The sequence below is a fragment of the Schistocerca gregaria genome, unplaced genomic scaffold (genome assembly GCF_023897955.1).
Source record: "Schistocerca gregaria isolate iqSchGreg1 unplaced genomic scaffold, iqSchGreg1.2 ptg001731l, whole genome shotgun sequence".
Lineage (NCBI taxonomy): Eukaryota > Metazoa > Arthropoda > Insecta > Orthoptera > Acrididae > Schistocerca > Schistocerca gregaria.
Window position 1 is genome coordinate 1 of NW_026062984.1, and position 10,000 is coordinate 10,000.

Below are 10,000 nucleotides of genomic sequence, written 5' to 3' on the forward strand. Positions count from 1 at the left end.
ACTCGTCAGGGCTTCCCGGCCGGCCGCGAGGACCGGCCATGACTGCCAGACTGACGGCCGAGTATAGGCACGACGCTTCAGCGCCATCCATTTTCAGGGCTAGTTGCTTCGGCAGGTGAGTTGTTACACACTCCTTAGCGGATTCCGACTTCCATGGCCACCGTCCTGCTGTCTTAAGCAACCAACGCCTTTCATGGTTTCCCATGAGCGTCGATTCGGGCGCCTTAACTCGGCGTTTGGTTCATCCCACAGCGCCAGTTCTGCTTACCAAAAGTGGCCCACTTGGCACTCCGATCCGAGTCGTTTGCTCGCGGCTTCAGCATATCAAGCAAGCCGGAGATCTCACCCATTTAAAGTTTGAGAATAGGTTGAGGTCGTTTCGGCCCCAAGGCCTCTAATCATTCGCTTTACCGGATGAGACTCGTACGAGCACCAGCTATCCTGAGGGAAACTTCGGAGGGAACCAGCTACTAGATGGTTCGATTAGTCTTTCGCCCCTATACCCAGCTCCGACGATCGATTTGCACGTCAGAATCGCTACGGACCTCCATCAGGGTTTCCCCTGACTTCGTCCTGGCCAGGCATAGTTCACCATCTTTCGGGTCCCAACGTGTACGCTCTAGGTGCGCCTCACCTCGCAATGAGGACGAGACGCCCCGGGAGTGCGGAGGCCGCCGCCCCGTGAAGGGCGGGGAAGCCCCATCCTCCCTCGGCCCGCGCAAGGCGAGACCTTCACTTTCATTACGCCTTTAGGTTTCGTACAGCCCAATGACTCGCGCACATGTTAGACTCCTTGGTCCGTGTTTCAAGACGGGTCGTGAAATTGTCCAAAGCTGAAGCGCCGCTGACGGGAGCGATTATTCCGCCCGAGAGCATCCCGAGCCAACAGCGGCGCGGGTCCGGGGCCGGGCCAGGTAGGTCCGTCATCCGGGAAGAACCGCGCGCGCTTGCCGGGAGCCCGAGCGCCCAAAGGGGCGAATCGACTCCTCCAGATATACCGCCGAGCAGCCAGCCAGGACACCGGGGCTCTGCCCAACAGACGCGAACCGAGGCCCGCGGAAGGACAGGCTGCGCACCCGGGCCGTAGGCCGGCACCCAGCGGGTCGCGACGTCCTACTAGGGGAGAAGTGCGGCCCACCGCACACCGGAACGGCCCCACCCCCGCGGCGAGTGGAAAGGCAACCGGACACGACCCCGCCGCGGATTGCTCCGCGCGGGCGGCCGGCCCCATCTGCCCGAGGGCGGGGGCCAGTGGCCGGATGGGCCGTGAATCTCACCCGTTCGACCTTTCGGACCTTCTCACGTTTACCCCAGAACGGTTTCACGTACTTTTGAACTCTCTCTTCAAAGTTCTTTTCAACTTTCCCTCACGGTACTTGTTCGCTATCGGTCTCGTGGTCATATTTAGTCTCAGATGGAGTTTACCACCCACTTGGAGCTGCACTCTCAAGCAACCCGACTCGAAGGAGAGGTCCCGCCGACGCTCGCACCGGCCGCTACGGGCCTGGCACCCTCTACGGGCCGTGGCCTCATTCAAGTTGGACTTGGCTCGGCGCGAGGCGTCGGGGTAGTGGACCCTCCCAAACACCACATGCCACGACAGGCGGCAGCCTGCGGGGTTCGGTGCTGGACTCTTCCCTGTTCGCTCGCCGCTACTGGGGGAATCCTTGTTAGTTTCTTTTCCTCCGCTTAGTAATATGCTTAAATTTCAGCGGGTAGTCTCGCCTGCTCTGAGGTCGTTGTACGAGGTGTCGCACGCCACACCGCCAGCGGCTGTGCACGCTACCGAGAAAGTACCGGTATGCGAACCGCCAGGCGACGGGCGCGCATCGCACGTTTAAGGAGACGCGGCCGGCCACACAGGCGACCACGACACTCCCACGTCTCCGAAGCGGGACAAACGCCGCGCGCTTCAGTATACGTAGCCGACCCTCAGCCAGACGTGGCCCGGGAACGGAATCCATGGACCGCAATGTGCGTTCGAAACGTCGATGTTCATGTGTCCTGCAGTTCACATGTCGACGGCGCAATTTGCTGCGTTCTTCATCGACCCACGAGCCGAGTGATCCACCGTCCTGGGTGATCTTTTCCTTTTCAGTCTCCCACTGTCTCTTTCAAGACAGTAGCATTTGCGGGACTGAGGCGTCTGACGGCCCCTGTTCCACTATTTTTTTTGTGTCCAACGGCCTCACAGCCGATGGGCGTCGTACGGCTCCACACCGGAGCGGACAGGCACTCGGGCGAACGTCATTCAAAACCGGCGCCAGGCGCCAGGTACCGCAGGCCAGCCGCTCCAGAGCTTCAGCGCTCGTACCACACAACAACAACACTTCCGCTAGTTTTGAGAGGCACGCGTGGTTCCGCACGCGGCGCACGGCCACTGCCGTACAGGTAGCGTGTTGCGCGACACGACACGCACATCGAAAGACATGCAGTCTAGTCGGTAATGATCCTTCCGCAGGTTCACCTACGGAAACCTTGTTACGACTTTTACTTCCTCTAAATGATCAAGTTTGGTCATCTTCCGGTAGCATCGGCAACGACAGAGTCGATGCCGCGTACCAGTCCGAAGACCTCACTAAATCATTCAATCGGTAGTAGCGACGGGCGGTGTGTACAAAGGGCAGGGACGTAATCAACGCGAGCTTATGACTCGCGCTTACTGGGAATTCCTCGTTCATGGGGAACAATTGCAAGCCCCAATCCCTAGCACGAAGGAGGTTCAGCGGGTTACCCCGACCTTTCGGCTAGGAAGACACGCTGATTCCTTCAGTGTAGCGCGCGTGCGGCCCAGAACATCTAAGGGCATCACAGACCTGTTATTGCTCAATCTCGTGCGGCTAGAAGCCGCCTGTCCCTCTAAGAAGAAAAGTAATCGCTGACAGCACGAAGGATGTCACGCGACTAGTTAGCAGGCTAGAGTCTCGTTCGTTATCGGAATTAACCAGACAAATCGCTCCACCAACTAAGAACGGCCATGCACCACCACCCACCGAATCAAGAAAGAGCTATCAATCTGTCAATCCTTCCGGTGTCCGGGCCTGGTGAGGTTTCCCGTGTTGAGTCAAATTAAGCCGCAGGCTCCACTCCTGGTGGTGCCCTTCCGTCAATTCCTTTAAGTTTCAGCTTTGCAACCATACTTCCCCCGGAACCCAAAAGCTTTGGTTTCCCGGAGGCTGCCCGCCGAGTCATCGGAGGAACTGCGGCGGATCGCTGGCTGGCATCGTTTATGGTTAGAACTAGGGGCGGTATCTGATCGCCTTCGAACCTCTAACTTTCGTTCTTGATTAATGAAAACATACTTGGCAAATGCTTTCGCTTCTGTTCGTCTTGCGACGATCCAAGAATTTCACCTCTAACGTCGCAATACGAATGCCCCCGCCTGTCCCTATTAATCATTACCTCGGGTTCCGAAAACCAACAAAATAGAACCGAGGTCCTATTCCATTATTCCATGCACACAGTATTCAGGCGGGCTTGCCTGCTTTAAGCACTCTAATTTGTTCAAAGTAAACGTGCCGGCCCACCGAGACACTCAACAAAGAGCACCCTGGTAGGATTTAAACGGGGTCCGCCTCGGGACGCGAAAGCACCCCTTCGGCTCGCCCCACCGGCAGGACGTCCCACGATACATGCCAGTTTAAACACCGACGGGCGGTGAACCAACAGCGTGGGACACAAATCCAACTACGAGCTTTTTAACCGCAACAACTTTAATATACGCTATTGGAGCTGGAATTACCGCGGCTGCTGGCACCAGACTTGCCCTCCAATAGATACTCGTTAAAGGATTTAAAGTGTACTCATTCCGATTACGGGGCCTCGGATGAGTCCCGTATCGTTATTTTTCGTCACTACCTCCCCGTGCCGGAGTGGGTAATTTGCGCGCCTGCTGCCTTCCTTGGATGTGGTAGCCGTTTCTCAGGCTCCCTCTCCGGAATCGAACCCTGATTCCCCGTTACCCGTTACAACCATGGTAGGCGCAGAACCTACCATCGACAGTTGATAAGGCAGACATTTGAAAGATGCGTCGCCGGTACGAGGACCGTGCGATCAGCCCAAAGAGGACCGTGCGATCAGCCCAAAGTTATTCAGAGTCACCAAGGCAAACGGACCAGACAAGCCAATCCGATTGGTTTTGATCTAATAAAAGCGTCCCTTCCATCTCTGGTCGGGACTCTGTTTGCATGTATTAGCTCTAGAATTACCACAGTTATCCAAGTAACGTGGGTACGATCTAAGGAACCATAACTGATTTAATGAGCCATTCGCGGTTTCACCTTAATGCGGCTTGTACTGAGACATGCATGGCTTAATCTTTGAGACAAGCATATGACTACTGGCAGGATCAACCAGGGAGCTGCGTCAACTAGAGCTGAGCAGCCGGCCGCCCGGGAGTGTGTCCCGGGGGCCCGCGCGAACACGCAAGCGTCCGCTCAATTATTCTGCAAACAGGAGGAGGCCGAGCTCCCCTGCACGATACACCTCGAAACCCTCTCAGGTCCCGGCGGCGCGCAGCGCCGTCCTAGGTACTTGGTCGGTTTCGAGAGAGGCGCAATCGCCCGGAGTTAGGCGAGTAGACGGTTTTAGTGCGAACACCCTTGCTCCCAACTGAGCTTGCCGCTGCCGACAGAGGCCCGGGAGCGTGCTGTCGTGGCATTGCCGGCGGGAGACAACACGCGCCACCTATGGTGACCGGCAGCTCCAACGCCAGCGCCACACAAGGGCAAAGCCCCACTTGGGTGCAGAAGCGAACTCTCCCAGCACAGCGCACGCGCCAACACGTCCGCACAACTGCGATACAAACCACCTGCGAGAACCGCTGGGGCGACCGAGCAGCAGACGGCGTCGCGGCGCCGAGTGCCAGGCGGCGGCGCATCCTCAACGCACACAGTCCTCAATCAGACCAGCACACTGCAGATGTCCACCGCGCTTCGCACCGGGCTCGGCTGAACCAACTTTGGCCGCCAGGCGCCGCGTGCAGGGTGCGCCGCAGCGTAGCTGCGCCGCCTGCCGGGCCCGTCGGCTGGCGCTCCTGCCACTCGGCGCCCCCCACCAGCCGCCTGTTGCGCGTGCGCCCACGCAGCGCGCGGCCAACACGCCGGGCGGCCCCCCTTCACCGGCCGGGAACAGTCCCACCAAGCCACCGCCGCGTATCGCTTCATACCCACATGGGCCTAGTCACGCGTGTGGATGTGGCGGGTACCGCTGAAACAACCGGTTAATAGCTGTACCGATCGTCGCCATCACAGATTCACCTCCAGCGTGAACAACCGCTCAACAACGGATTTCCAGTTCATTTGCGTATCTTGGGCAGTAAACGTAGATGTCCACCTACATTTGCGAATTCAACAATTCTTGCATGCCAGGATGTCATGTGTCACGACACGCTACATCAGACCACATACACACTGCGACATGTGCAGAAGAGAACACGTGGAAGGTGGCCCGCGCACGTATGCGATGTACCTTCCGCGATCCACTGTCAACCGGCATCTGCGGCATGTCCCAGATATGGAACGCGGTCCACCAGGGTAGCACTTTGTGTGAGGCAATACGACAAAGTCGGAATACACGCGTCACTACATCAGACGGCTCACGCTGACCTGACCTGACCTGACTCACCGCACCACCACCCCCAGCGACCCAGGGTGACATACAATGCGTTCGTACGTTCCTCCCACACGCCTCTACGGCGTACCACAGTGCAACCTAGCTGTTATTGGGAGACGAGACAAGTAGCATCAAGCACAACATATGGAAATTGAGATTCGACACCGTTGGGCACAGCCAGCGTACGGTCACACGTATCACACTACTTCACTCTGTACGTAACGACCGATGATCGGTACAGCGTGTGGGTTACGCGTACGACATCAGCGGACAATGGACACAGACCATACCACGACGTACACTGAGGGCGTCGACATCTGAATGCAACTGAACAGCTGCGAGGCTCATTTAACACTCAAACGCCAGACCGACCAGCTTGAGAGGACAGAGACACAAAGAGGGGGACAGAGGGGGACAGAGGGGGGGGAGGGGGGGGGGTCGGCGATATAGTCCTATTGCAGTACAATTGACAGTGGATAGCAGGAATATGTGGAAAGTAAGCAACACTCGCAAGACATCTACATGAGGATAACAACGACACCAGAGATTCCGAGCAGTGAACTATGTTAGGCAAAGGGACAACGTGGGTTAGGTTAAGGGACAACGTGGGTTAGGTTAAGGGACAACGTGGGTTAGGTTAAGGGACAACGTGGGTTAGGTTAAGGGACAACGTGGGTTAGGTTAAGGGACAACGTGGGTTAGGTTAAGGGACAACGTGGGTTAGGTTAAGGGACAACGTGGGTTAGGTTAAGGGACAACGTGGGTTAGGTTAAGGGACAACGTGGGTTAGGTTAAGGGACAACGTGGGTTAGGTTAAGGGACAACGTGGGTTAGGTTAAGGGACAACGTGGGTTAGGTTAAGGGACAACGTGGGTTAGGTTAAGGGACAACGTGGGTTAGGTTAAGGGACAACGTGGGTTAGGTTAAGGGACAACGTGGGTTAGGTTAAGGGACAACGTGGGTTAGGTTAAGGGACAACGTGGGTTAGGTTAAGGGACAACGTGGGTTAGGTTAAGGGACAACGTGGGTTAGGTTAAGGGACAACGTCGGTTAGGTTAAGGGACAACGTCGGTTAGGTTAAGGGACAACGTCGGTTAGGTTAAGGGACAACGTCGGTTAGGTTAAGGGACAACGTCGGTTAGGTTAAGGGACAACGTCGGTTAGGTTAAGGGACAACGTCGGTTAGGTTAAGGGACAACGTCGGTTAGGTTAAGGGACAACGTGGGTTAGGTTAAGGGACAACGTGGGTTAGGTTAAGGGACAACTTGAGTTAGGTTAAGGGACAACTTGAGTTAGGTTAAGGGACAACTTGAGTTAGGTTAAGGGACAAATTGAGTTAGGTTAAGGGACAAATTGAGTTAGGTTAAGGGACAAATTGAGTTAGGTTAAGGGACAACTTGAGTTAGGTTAAGGGACAACTTGAGTTAGGTTAAGGGACAAATTGAGTTAGGTTAAGGGACAAATTGAGTTAGGTTAAGGGACAAATTGAGTTAGGTTAAGGGACAACTTGAGTTAGGTTAAGGGACAACTTGAGTTAGGTTAAGGGACAACTTGAGTTAGGTTAAGGGACAACTTGAGTTAGGTTAAGGGACAACTTGAGTTAGGTTAAGGGACAACTTGAGTTAGGTTAAGGGACAACTTGAGTTAGGTTAAGGGACAACTTGAGTTAGGTTAAGGGACAACTTGAGTTAGGTTAAGGGACAACTTGAGTTAGGTTAAGGGACAACTTGAGTTAGGTTAAGGGACAACTTGAGTTAGGTTAAGGGACAACTTGAGTTAGGTTAAGGGACAACTTGAGTTAGGTTAAGGGACAACTTGAGTTAGGTTAAGGGACAACTTGAGTTAGGTTAAGGGACAACTTGAGTTAGGTTAAGGGACAACTTGAGTTAGGTTAAGGGACAACGTGGGTTAGGTTAAGGGACAAATTGAGTTAGGTTAAGGGACAACTTGAGTTAGGTTAAGGGACAACTTGAGTTAGGTTAAGGGACAACTTGAGTTAGGTTAAGGGACAACTTGAGTTAGGTTAAGGGACAACTTGAGTTAGGTTAAGGGACAACTTGAGTTAGGTTAAGGGACAACTTGAGTTAGGTTAAGGGACAACTTGAGTTAGGTTAAGGGACAACTTGAGTTAGGTTAAGGGACAACTTGAGTTAGGTTAAGGGACAACTTGAGTTAGGTTAAGGGACAACTTGAGTTAGGTTAAGGGACAACTTGAGTTAGGTTAAGGGACAACTTGAGTTAGGTTAAGGGACAACTTGAGTTAGGTTAAGGGACAACTTGAGTTAGGTTAAGGGACAACTTGAGTTAGGTTAAGGGACAACTTGAGTTAGGTTAAGGGACAAATTGAGTTAGGTTAAGGGACAAATTGAGTTAGGTTAAGGGACAAATTGAGTTAGGTTAAGGGACAAATTGAGTTAGGTTAAGGGACAAATTGAGTTAGGTTAAGGGACAAATTGAGTTAGGTTAAGGGACAAATTGAGTTAGGTTAAGGGACAAATTGAGTTAGGTTAAGGGACAAATTGAGTTAGGTTAAGGGACAAATTGAGTTAGGTTAAGGGACAAATTGAGTTAGGTTAAGGGACAAATTGAGTTAGGTTAAGGGACAAATTGAGTTAGGTTAAGGGACAAATTGAGTTAGGTTAAGCGATAATCTGGTACAGCCACAGTTAGGTTAAGCGATAATCTGGTACAGCCACAGTTAGGTTAAGCGATAATCTGGTACAGCCACAGTTAGGTTAAGCGATAATCTGGTACAGCCACAGTTAGGTTAAGCGATAATCTGGTACAGCCACAGTTAGGTTAAGCGATAAACTGGTACAGCCACAGTTAGGTTAAGCGATAAACTGGTACAGCCACAGTTAGGTTAAGCGATAAACTGGTACAGCCACAGTTAGGTTAAGCGATAAACTGGTACAGCCACAGTTAGGTTAAGCGATAAACTGGTACAGCCACAGTTAGGTTAAGCGATAAACTGGTACAGCCACAGTTAGGTTAAGCGATAAACTGGTACAGCCACAGTTAGGTTAAGCGATAAACTGGTACAGCCACAGTTAGGTTAAGCGATAAACTGGTACAGCCACAGTTAGGTTAAGCGATAAACTGGTACAGCCACAGTTAGGTTAAGCGATAAACTGGTACAGCCACAGTTAGGTTAAGCGATAAACTGGTACAGCCACAGTTAGGTTAAGCGATAAACTGGTACAGCCACAGTTAGGTTAAGCGATAAACTGGTACAGCCACAGTTAGGTTAAGCGATAAACTGGTACAGCCACAGTTAGGTTAAGCGATAAACTGGTACAGCCACAGTTAGGTTAAGCGATAAACTGGTACAGCCACAGTTAGGTTAAGCGATAAACTGGTACAGCCACAGTTAGGTTAAGCGATAAACTGGTACAGCCACAGTTAGGTTAAGCGATAAACTGGTACAGCCACAGTTAGGTTAAGCGATAAAGTTGGTTAAATTTGGTATTGTGTGGGAAGGGGGCAGAGAGAGAGGGGGGGGGGGGTGGATAGTGGTGGCAGTACACGGATGCCTGAGTCACCGTCAGATACGTCACGTCGGTTCGATGCTTGTAGCAAGAGGCTGGCGGATGTGTGTCTCTCACTTCTGCAATTTTTCATGTGGTATAACACGAGGGCGGGGGATGATATTTGGTGCCCCTCTGTGTAGGATGTGTGTTGGTGGTGTTGATTTATCTGAGCAATGGTAGTTGTCGGAGGAGTGGGGTATTGTGCTTTTATAGGTGGACCTACTGCTCTGGTTATCATAGTGTCGACGGTGCAATGTGGCAGAGAGGATGCACTCGACATTGTCGCATTCCAGATGTTTACGTATTGTGTGTCTCCGTTGCAGGCCGAGAGTGGTGCATGTTCGAGTGTCTGGCTGACGTGCGATTCACGTTGTGTGCCCAGTCTTACAGCATGTATAGGGACATTCGCATAAATCATCTATATTTGGCCTTGCATCATTTACTAAGCAGTGCCGTGAGACGACCGAACTATTAGGAAAGTACTGATGTACCGCATAATGTTTACCTTCCACCACACGGCGAGTATCGACTGTGCCCAGCGTTGCCACCGCAGGCAGCGGTCACCGTCACCATTGTGCGGCGGAACGGAACATCTATATCCTCAGAGGAGCACTCTTTGCCGCCGGGCGTCACGTCTCGCGGCCTGCCGGCCAGCGCCCACGACGAACTTACTGCATGTATAGGGACAGCGGGAATTTGGCATACTTGATATAACTCTTCATGAGGCGCAAGATATAGGGGTGGATTGCAACTTACGACTGCGAGAAAAGTCCGCCGTTCATCCGCCGGAGTTGCGATTTCGGCGGGGCACGTACGGTCGCGGGTGGAGCACTTGGTGCGGCGTACGCACCCGGGTT

The 10,000-nt window shown here is 53.0% G+C and overlaps 2 non-coding genes across 2 annotated transcripts; both read right to left on the reverse strand.

The window, feature by feature from the left end:
• Positions 1 to 1,926: 1,926 nt before the first annotated feature.
• Positions 1,927 to 2,082, reverse strand: LOC126334323 (5.8S ribosomal RNA). Its single transcript, XR_007564652.1, has one exon. It is a non-coding gene; the product is annotated as a 5.8S ribosomal RNA (ribosomal RNA).
• Positions 2,083 to 2,444: 362 nt separating this feature from the next.
• On the reverse strand, positions 2,445 to 4,359 carry LOC126334319 (small subunit ribosomal RNA). Its single transcript, XR_007564648.1, has one exon. It is a non-coding gene; the product is annotated as a small subunit ribosomal RNA (ribosomal RNA).
• Between the last annotated feature and the right edge of the window lie 5,641 nt (positions 4,360 to 10,000).